Source organism: Centruroides sculpturatus, unplaced genomic scaffold (genome assembly GCF_000671375.1).
Source record: "Centruroides sculpturatus isolate CEXI.00-Female unplaced genomic scaffold, Cexi_2.0 scaffold451, whole genome shotgun sequence".
Lineage (NCBI taxonomy): Eukaryota > Metazoa > Arthropoda > Arachnida > Scorpiones > Buthidae > Centruroides > Centruroides sculpturatus.
The window spans coordinates 226539-238041 of NW_019384669.1; positions in this window are offsets into that span (position 1 = coordinate 226539).

Here is an 11503-nt window from a genome sequence, read left to right on the forward strand (position 1 = left end):
ACACTTTTACACTATAAACAAAAACACGCGCAGTGCAAGTCAAAACACGTCGCGTTATTAACGCAAAGCGTCAACTATCGGTCCAAGGTCACACGCACAGGCGCCGACTGAGTACGAAAGTTGAGATCCGTATCCGTATCCGTATCCGCGGATACACATTTTTAACGATCCGGCACATCACTATTAAATATACAATATATTTCTTAAAAAGCAGATATAACAATATAAGAAAATAAATGCAACACAGTAGACGCTCCCACATCCAGCCCTTCTATATCAGGACTGATCAAAGGCAACACAAAATTTTCGAAAATATTGTACACTACTCTGAATCTTACTTTTCCATACTGCAGTGTGTACATTCTTTAATTTCTTTTCATTAAGGTTGCCTTGAGATTACAATGCATCAAACACCACCGATGTGATAATGATGAAACATTGACATGATGGTGCATGCAGCTTTTCAGCAATCCAAGAACAAAACAAACAACTTTAACACAATACTTTCAAAATTAATTATAAATAACATCAAAATCAAAATTAACATTTTTCATACGTACAGTAAGAATATATGTTAACAGTCTTATTTAAAAATTATCTCTCTCTCTTATCCAGATCACTCCAGTCACATTAGTTTGGATATGAGAGAGTCTACTGTATTTATGTAAAACAATAAGCATTATATTCATCCATATTACTAAACCAGTAAGGTAAATGCACCGGTAGTGGACACTGCATGAGTAGTGGACACTTTGAACTTCAAATATGAGTAATAAGGTTGTAGATATGTTCAAACATACAAATCATTCAGTAGACAGAAGTTCTGTCTACTGAATGATTTGTATGTTTGAACATATCTACAACCTTATTACTCGTATTTGAAGTTTAAAGTGTCCACTACTCATGCAGTGTCCACTACTGGTGCGTTTACCTTAGTTCTCAATCATTTTGTCACAAACTTCTCATGGAATACCACAAAATTTCAAAAAGTAATTTAAAAATGCTAATTGTTCTCTACGTTTTAATATTACAAGATCCAAACTTTTTTATATAAAAAATTCAGATCTTGAATGCTACTCTTTTATTCATATATAGGAGAGCATCTCTGAAGTATCACTGGCTTGTTGGTGTGTGGTCAAAAATTGTGCATTCCACTAGCTCAAAAAGGTTGAGAACTACTGTATTAAGCAAATAGGACTATTGGTACTGTTAAATAAACAGCAGAATGTCAACAGTTATCCATACAGACTTTCAGTTTATGTAGAGTAAGTATACTTTGTTGGTTTTTAAGGTAAACACTTGTAGATTAAAATTTAAATTAAACTAATTCAGATGAACTATACATGAATTTTGTAAACATCACTTCATTACAATAAATGTTCAGATTATTTAATCACGTTTTTTTGCAGTTAATTTCAGAACAATTTTGGTATTCTTTTTAGTACTTTTTCCACATTTTAAAATGTGGAAAACAAACAAAATACTACAATAGCAAAAAGTCAAACAAAATTAAAATGATTACAGTTTACTGAGTCAAAATTATTATTATACTTATAATTTTTGTTTATAAAATTTTTAATGATACAAAAGAATTATGAGAATGACAATTAGGGTTTCAAAATCTTTGTATGATGTAATAGATGTGTTTTTATTTCTATCAGTTTGTTGTTAAAGTTTATATAATTTATAGCAATAAATTATTAGCAGTTTATAAAATATTTTAAAAAATTGTCTATTGATCATTTAAATTTCTTTCCTATATATTTCAAATAAATGTAATTAACATATTAATTTAATTGCATAAATATGTATAAAAACTGAATATTTATTTACAATTTTTAATATGTAACAAACAGATGAAAAATCTACAATATGATTACATTATTTTAATAAATTATGTGCTCATGTTTTCGATTTTTTGTCAACCTGTTCTTGTAACTTGGAAAAGAAGGCTTTGCTTGAAGATAATGTCTTATTCTTTGAAGAATCCTGGAAAAAAGTTTATTTCAATAATATTCATACAGTAATTTACTATATTAATTACATTATGTGAATTCAGATATTAAATTTCACAAAAGTGGATCAGAGAGTTGAGTAAAAAAATAACCATTCTTATAACAAAGTGCATTCCATACATATAAAGACACTAATAGATTTCCATTTAAAATCATTTACATCATGGAATAATTTGCATATCCTATTTATTCTTAATTTATTTAAAATTTTAAATATATATATATATATATATTANAGATGAGATGCAAGTTCTGCAGAGAACAATGGATGTTGCTAGTTATGACCGGAAAGTTTACACAATCCCGGGCAAGATCGTTTTTTCTTCTAAGGCATTACATAAACGAAAGTTTAATTAATTAACATTTTTGTTAATAAAGGATTGGAATGTTCGTCAATAAAATTCCGGATCTCACAATATTAACATTTTCAATCTTTTATAAAACCTAGCCCTACCCTCAAAATTAAACTTTTTGTCATTTTATAAGTTAAAAATATAAAAAGTTTTTTCATAAAATATCCTAATGGATGGCACTTACAAATGTTGCAGGAAAGTTAAGAAACTCATTGCTGGAATTTTTTGATCTTTATGAAGGATTACCTCTGTTAAAGGAACACAATTTTGAATGGTGCAACAACTGAAGTTGTACTGACCAATACACAAATGCATGCATTCCAGTCTGGCAACAGGTGGTCCACACTAAGCATAGTGGGAAATCTGCCTCCATTTTGCTAGGATAGTGTAAGAGCATTGTCACAAAAGTGCTTTGGAGCAGAGAGCAAATATCAAAAATTCTGTTTTAAACCTATATCATTGTCTCAGATGTATTTTCATGTGTTTGTCTCTTGCACAAATATTCAGATGGTTTAATCATTTCAAACATGATTGGGAAACTCTCAATGATGACGATGACGAGCCTGGACATCCAACTTCAGTTAAAATGGATTTAAGAAGATCATTATACACTGCAAGAATATTGACATATGACTGATGTCAGTAGGGAGACAGTTTGCAATATCTTAGTGGAAGATTTGGGCAAGAGAAAGGAGACACCCTGTTTGGCCACGTTCCTCATCAGATGGTCAAAAACATCCTACAAACTTCTAGAGAAATAAAAATTTGTTGAATTCAATTGTGAATGATGATGAAACATGGCATTCTCACTATGATTGTCCACTGAATGGCAAATTGCTGAATGCTATTGGCAGTTGTGACTCTCAAGAAAGTTTGCATTGGAAAGTCAAAGGTGAAGATAATGCAAAGGTGAAAACAAATTTGTGGTGAACAATTCCTGTTATAAAAGCATAGTTGCTTTTATAACAGGAATTGTTCACCACAAATTTGTTCCTGATGGACAAACTGTCACTGGCAGTTATTACAGGAGTATTCTAGAGTGCTTTTGGAAGAGATCTGTCCATGTTTGGCCAAAGTACTAGTTGCCGGTTTATGGTGTGACAGATGTCTATGGATTCTTGGACCAAAAACCAGCATGCGCACTCAAATCTGGAGAATGAGATCGATGATTAGTTTGAGAAACAGAAAAATAATCACAAGGAAATAGTCACCACTAAACGTCACTTTCAAGACAGCATGAAGACTTGAGGCCATATTCTGGTCGTCATCTTGTCTCAGAAAGTGTGACATCACAAGCCGCTGATTGGCTAATCATTTGTTTACATCTCAAGAGATAATCGTATCTCTCCAAATGTGATTCTGGACAACTCTTCATCTCAATGATTCTCTGGTCACCCAGAAACAAGAGGACAGTCGTTTTTTGACCAGTCTTCCATCTCTTGCCTTGATTTCATTATATCCAATATGGATGAATGGATGCTAATCACGCTGTACAATCGCATTAGAGAATGTTCTCTATCTTGAGAAAGAGAATTTCGACATAGATAACGCTTTTGGTTTGGATGATGATGAATTTCGCTCAAGGTTTTGTCTCATGAAAGAAGCTACCATGTGGTTGTGTAATAAACTGTGGGTTGATTTAATCTGGAGAAAGTCACGAACTGTAACTCTGCCAGAAATTCAGTTGTTGATAACTTTAAAATTTTTTGCTGTGGCAGATTTAAGAGAAATATGTGATCACTGCCAACTTAATTAAAGTTGCCCTGTTGACAGTGTCTCAAATTATGCATTCAGTGGTGAATAGTATTATCCATCTATTGGGACATAAAATTTCTTTTCCTTGCAGCAAACAACAAATGGAAGTGTCGTCTGGGTTTCTTGCAATCAGTAAATTGTCTTTATTTGTTCATTAGAACACAAAATAATTTGTAATTAACTTCTTTATAACATATAACCCCATTTGAACAAATTTGTGGGATATTTTTTTAAATAGTTGTGGCAATTTATAACTTTAAATAAGAAACTTTAAAATTAGTGCATAAAATGGTAATTATGTGATGATTTTTACCATTTCTTTACTTATTGCAGAAGCTATTGATTACACTCACATTACAATCAAGGCACCTCCAAGCCTATGAATATAATGAGGAATCATTTATAAACAGAAAAGGATTTCATTCTATTAATGTTCAAGTTGTAAGTATTTTTACAAATTAACCATCTAACTATAAATAAAATTAGTATCTATAATAAAGTAGTATATATTTAACAATATATTGTCTTTTGAAGTATTTCAGAATTTCATATAATTCCAAACTAAAACATAAAAATCTAATGACATTATTTTCTTATTTACTTTTTCATACCAAATTAATACCAGTTTCTAAATTATGTTTACAGGAGACAGTGCTTAGCCACTAGAGTCATGGCTTCTTACACCTGTATATAAATGTTTTATGTAATTTTTGTAATATTTGAACTAAATTGCTTTTTGGTATGGGTGTATATTTTTGATTTATGGTTCGTTTGAATGATTTGAAGACTTAGTAGCATTAAAACCATCAATTGAAGTTTTATTAAATCCATTGAAATCGATGTGATTTTACATTATTAAAATGCTTACTTCCTGAAACGGTATCAAGAGAATTAGAATTAATTGAGATGCAAGAAGATCAAGGTCTCCAAATGTTACACAAATCGATCAAAGAATTTTGGAAATGTGTATTAATAATTAAGTACAATAACCTAAAAAAATGAAGCATATCATTTACCATCAATTTTTGGATTGACATATGCCGTTAAATCATTGTACTCAACGATGAAATTGATTAAATCGAAGTTCTGTTCACAGTTAACCAACCAACATCTAAAAGAATTAATAAGAAGTTCAATTTCTAATTATCAACCTGATTATCAAAAATTAATTTCAACATTACAAATTGATAAACCTTCAACAAGCAAAGAGTAAATAAAAATATTTTAATAAATATGTAATAATTGTCAAAATAAATACATTATGATTCTGATTTTTTCATTTTTATACCAAAAACTATATGTGCAGCTCTCAATATTTTCAGGTAGGTAACTATGGCTCTTACAACAAAAAGTCTGGGCATCCTGTTATATAGGATACATGATACAAATATTGTCATGTCACCTACAGATGACATTGCATAATTATCCCATTTTCCTAATAACTAACAAATATAATTTTTCTTTCTCATTTCTGTGCTTCATAGGAATGTATATATAAATGAGTTATGAAATTTTCTTTTACATTTCTTCATCAGTCTTGACAAGGGATAGATGAGTAAACTGTTTTGTTTTATGATGCCTGTCTTATTAAATAATGTATCTATTTCTAGAAATCAATTATTTGGTCTTCACACCACCTCAGTATGTGAATATGATTGCATTATCCTGCAAAAATCTTGTAATTATTTTAAGAACACTAGAACAGTGATTGTCAATTCATCTTTTATGTTATCCATGCCAATACCAAGATCATTGTTTAATCGTTGTTTAGTTTCAATTGTGAGGATCACTGAAACAGTGGTCTAACCCTCTTCATCTTGCAAATATAGATATTGATGTGAACTATTTTCCTAAAAAACTAGTTAGACCAATTCACCTACTATACTTTACTTTGGATCCAGAAATCTTTTCTCTGAAATGAATCTCTCTTTCGCTAAAGTGCAACATTGGTCCAACCCCAAGAGTCGACAAGAAACCAGTACTAAGATCACACATAACAAAATTAGCCAACATTGGTTGTACGGTGAACTTTTAAATCTCAAAAATATGGAAAATGAGCCCCTTTTGTAAGTGCATAGTCTTGTTTTGACAGAATAACTAATCATAACTTCACTAAGGATAAGAATCCTGTTGTTTTCTGTCGCATTACAGTATTGATGTATCCTTTTAACATCCATGGACCATGGAAGTATTGTGTGAAATATTCTTATTCAGATTTAGAGTCAAGTAATTATGTAAATCTTAAAGGACAAAAGAGAACGAACACACACAATCTAAAATACCTCATTCCAAAATATTCTAAACTAAGGTTAATAAATTCAAATAAAGTTATGGATATTATCCTTCATTTACCATTCAGTCTTATTCCTCAAAATACCCTCTGTCTGACTTTCCTTGGTGCTAAGGTCATTACAAACTTTTTGGCAATTGTGACCATATATAGAATGAGTAATTCACTTTCACAAAAGTATCCGGGCACCTATAAGATGCAAATGTTTTTTAGTTATAACTCATTTTTCACATGAAATAGGAAAAAATAATCAGATCCTCAGAATTTTATACCCTAGAAAAAATATTTACATATACAAAAAGTATTGATCAAAATGAAAAATACAATTTTATTTCAAACAGTGAAAATTTTCACTTAACAAAAGCATCTGGACAGAGGAAATACATAATGAAAAAAACAAATTTTATACCTTTAAAAATGAGTTGGACCTCCTTTTGCACTGATTACAGCTTCTAAATGACTAGGCATTGATTCAACTCATACTAAAACTTGCACAATACTGTTATGATTAAATAATGTTTCATTATATTCAATATTTATTCACTTTATGTGCAGACAAATTTTCAGTGTAACAGTGGTTTAACCAAGAAAGACTGTTGCAGTACCTTCGTAAAAATTGTAATATCTCTAAATCTACTTAACAATAGACTATGTAACATTGTATTTTAAGTTAATAAAACATCACATAGTACACCACTACCAATAAAATGGTGTTTTTTAAATTCCAAGAAAAACCATAAACTTTAACAAGATGTTTCTTTTGTTATAAAAATGTGGCTTAGACCAATGTTGTGCTGACCCCCTTAGTTGTCTCCTTTGTTCTAAGAGCAACTGGTGTTGATGTTACACTGTGAAACAATATGTCAATGTCTTGACAAGTAATCATTTAGATTGGTGATTTCTTCCCTATACTTCAATGTAAAGTTACAGTGTTAAAATGGAAGATTCAATACTAACTGTGGCAATACCGTTTCAGCTACATTATCAAAGCCGAGGCTTGTGATTTATATGTATGGAAAACTCAGAACCAGACAGATACAATATAAAATACTCAGTTGCCCAAAACTATCATTTCTCTTTCAATTTGAGAATAGTGTCATTTTAAAGTAATGGCAGCTGGCTTTTTAAAAAGGGAGCAGAGTTAGCCTTTCTGAAGATCTTTGTCCTAAGACATTATTTCTACAAGAATGTGCAAAAAACTTGCAGTTGGCTATGTTAGTGGATACAGCTCTGTTAAAGTAAATGAGAGATATGCTTTCTTTCAGTTTAGAAATATTTAATATTAGCATTTTAATATCAATATTTAAATATTTTTAAACACTTAAACAATTTGTTTAATTTTATTTGTGAAAGTGTATTATATTTTCAACCCATGATCACGTGAAGCAACAATGACTTTCTGCAACAACAAATTGACTTAGTTTTGCTTCCATATATGCTATCCACCTAACTGGTAATATATGTAAAAATTTTGGTTGAAAAAATTTTTTCTGCTTATCACAAGTCCTCAAAGAACTGCTGTAGAAAAATGTTGCTTTACGCATGCAATATTTTTTCTTAGTGTCAGGCAACTGCATGCGTAATGTGGTGATTTTCTGCCCTACAATCTTAAAAATGACACCACGTGATTGCCACAAGTAGTAGTTGTGACATTGTGGGATCTGAGTCCTTTGACTTTCCTTATGGTGTATTGAAGACACCTGTGGGGTTGGCTTGTAATTCTTTGATGGCAAGAGGAGATCGTTTGACAAACAATAGATTAAATTTAAAATTAATCTATTGTTTGTCATGATTTAATGAGGCAGCAGTCTGCAACTCACTATGACCTTAAACACTTGTCTTTGTAAGACAGTCTGGAGTGCTATGACCTTCAGCAATTTAAATGTTTCAAGGGTTTATTTCATGCCCAAAAAATACAAAAAATCATTCTGTGGTTCTGAGAAACACTTCACAGCCTTTCTGTCGTTTATTTCCAGCTGAAATCCTTTCACATTAGCCCAAGCTATCACAGTTTCTTATGAGAGCCTAGCCAAGGACATTGTTCTGTAAACAAAACAATATTCCATAAACTAGACAACACATTATGTTGAAATTTGGTGTGTGCAGGAAGTCATATAATAAGATTTGTTGGAATCATCCAATTTGAGGAATAGCGATTACATGCAGCATAATTATGCATGAAAAACCACCAGAAAATCATTATGTTTTGCATATGATCACAGGTTAACACCCTGCTAAGCTTTATTATAGAAATCACGATAAGTTTTTAACTAAACTTCTCATCATCAGCACACCTAATTTTTGAAAATCAAAAATTTTCAAATAATCATCTCTTACAATAATAGCGCTCAAAAATTGCAATTTGTTTGTCTGGTTTCTTGAAGGTATTTATTAAAAAGAATTCATATGATTCTTATGATAAAGCTTAACAAGATTCTACAAAAAAAATTTATTTTAGATCATTCAGTAGATTTCATTTAGATCAATATTTATAAAAATTGAAGAAAATAATTCAAAGAAACAACTCTGACACAGTAATTGATAGATATGAAATCTTTACTCAGCTAGGTAATATCTCAATGACATTGTGTTATCAGCTGGTAAATACTGCCTCACAACCTTGTTATGATAATCTTACAAAAGCATGACAATTCTTACATTCTTGTGCCAGTCTTGTAATTTTTATCTGACACTTGTTATTTACAAGCATTTTTATTAATATTGGTATAATTTGTAAATCATAACTTAATTACATATAACAAAAAAATTAAAAACAATAAAAAAAACAACAATCAATCGTACGGTATCATCGAAAATGTAAATCAGAAACGAATTGAAACAAAACAACGTCTTTTGTCGTAGAACTACAATAAGAAAACTCTCTAACGACTTCGATGCTAGTTTTCCGTATTCTTGCTAGACCGGTCTACAAAAATGTTACAATGATTTTTCTCTTTTATCACGTACAAGTTACAAATATAAACTATTTTTAAAGATGTATGTATAATAAACAAATTTACAAAATGTGCATACTAATTATGTACATATTACTCAAATGGATTAAATTCTAAATTAATGTTAAGTACATACATGGATGAATGACTAAAGTCAATTGGAAAAATAACGTAAAACGAACAAACAAATGTAATTTAAAAAAAACATAAACAAACGAACAAACAAAAAATTTACATCACAGTGATTAATCTGGAATGGTTAGGTTAAGTTTTCTATTATAAAATAAGTTAGAAACAAACTATACAATATTACCTTTTTTTTTTCTTCTTAATAAGGGTTATTAAAATAGTTATACAGATCTAACAAGCTTACCATATGAAACTGGAAGGCATTTAATGAAGCTCTCCATTGTATTGCTTTGCAAAGAATACATATTTTCTTGATTTTCTTCAACTAAAATTTTTGTTTTCTTTATTTTAATATCTCTAAAATAAATTCATCTATTATTAAATCAGCCAAATCTATTAATACTATTATGATTAACAATAAATTGTAATTTGATTTACATGACTTACTTCTGTTGTTTTAGGGATAATAAAACTTAAAATAGCATTAAAATATATATATAAATATCACTGGTAATAATGTTTTTAGAGTTTAAATATTAAAGAAAAGCATTTATGCTGTTTCTTTTTCCTTTTTTTTTTTTTTTAACTTGTAAGTTGCCAATTTAGTTGATCTTCGTTCACAACTTGGTAAGACTCGATTGATATGGCACGAGCGTTTTACTTTATCGTCAGAGAAACTGCCTTATGAGTGTCAAGATCACATTTCTTAACACAAGTCAGAAAGTAGAAATCAAGAAACTACACATTTAAACATAAAGAGTTTTTGATTTCGGCCACAAACAAATTCCCAATGACGACGTTTAGTTTAAAGTAAGTTTCTGTTAAGTACAATATATTGTTATTTATAATATAAACACAATAATCTCTAGTCAAAGTAAGCATGGAAAATAATTGATTATGTTAATGTTTAAATATTATCAATAACACAGGATACATTCTCATCCTTTGGAGAGTTTGAAAGTAATAAAGTTATTTTTGAGCTTTCAATTAGATCATAAAAATTTCCAAATAATTATAGATTGAGAAATATTTTAATATATGATCCAAAACTAAATGAATTTAATTTTTATTTGGAAATGTCATTAAATTTTTTTATATTACAGAAATGAATAAATGCCACAAAGAATATTTCTTTGTGGCATTTATTACCTTAACTAATGTAACCTTTAAAATAACAATGCACTAAACTGAGAAGAATAGTTACATCTGACTCCTTACGTATCCTAAATGTTATACATAATTACCTATAATTTTCCATTTTCAACTCAAATTAATCTCATATACAATAATGATAAATTAAAAACGTAAAATTTAAGTCTTGCATATCGTGCCCGAGTAAGGATTTAAAAATTTTTCCCCCTATAAAGTAATCTCTGTTAATTTTTTTTTAGCATCGACGAAAAGATGTCGACATTTAGCATCTATTACTTATCAGCGTACTGTATAGTAAGAATTTGGGAGTCTTTTCCTAGTGAGAATTTTGGCACAACTTTTATTGGTGTAACTTATTTTTTTCTTTTTGTTACGAAATGAGAAATTCAATATACTGTATGAAAAATTGTAATATAAAAAAATGTGTGGTTTCATCTCAGCATATTGCTTTTCTAGTTTATTTTTACTCTATTGAACACTTTCATATAAAAATTAATTGTTTTTTTTTTATATTCAAGTTAGTAATTAACTGATATTCTTATATTTCATATACATACATATATATATAAATTATCAAGGAAATCAAATTACAAATTAGTTTTGAGCATGTAAACTGCTAATGCAAGCAATGTCAAAAACATTTTTTCTTCTTCATTTTTACATGCACAACAAAAGTTTATCAAGGCACAAAATCTGTGTGCATAAGATGTGATAATTAGCATTTTATTCCATCACAAACAATAAATAAAAATCAATATTCGGCTAATTCATTAAATCGCTAAAAAGCTAAATTATGTTACATCAATATTAAGCAAACAAGGAGTTAATAATAATAATAATAATAATAATAAAGAG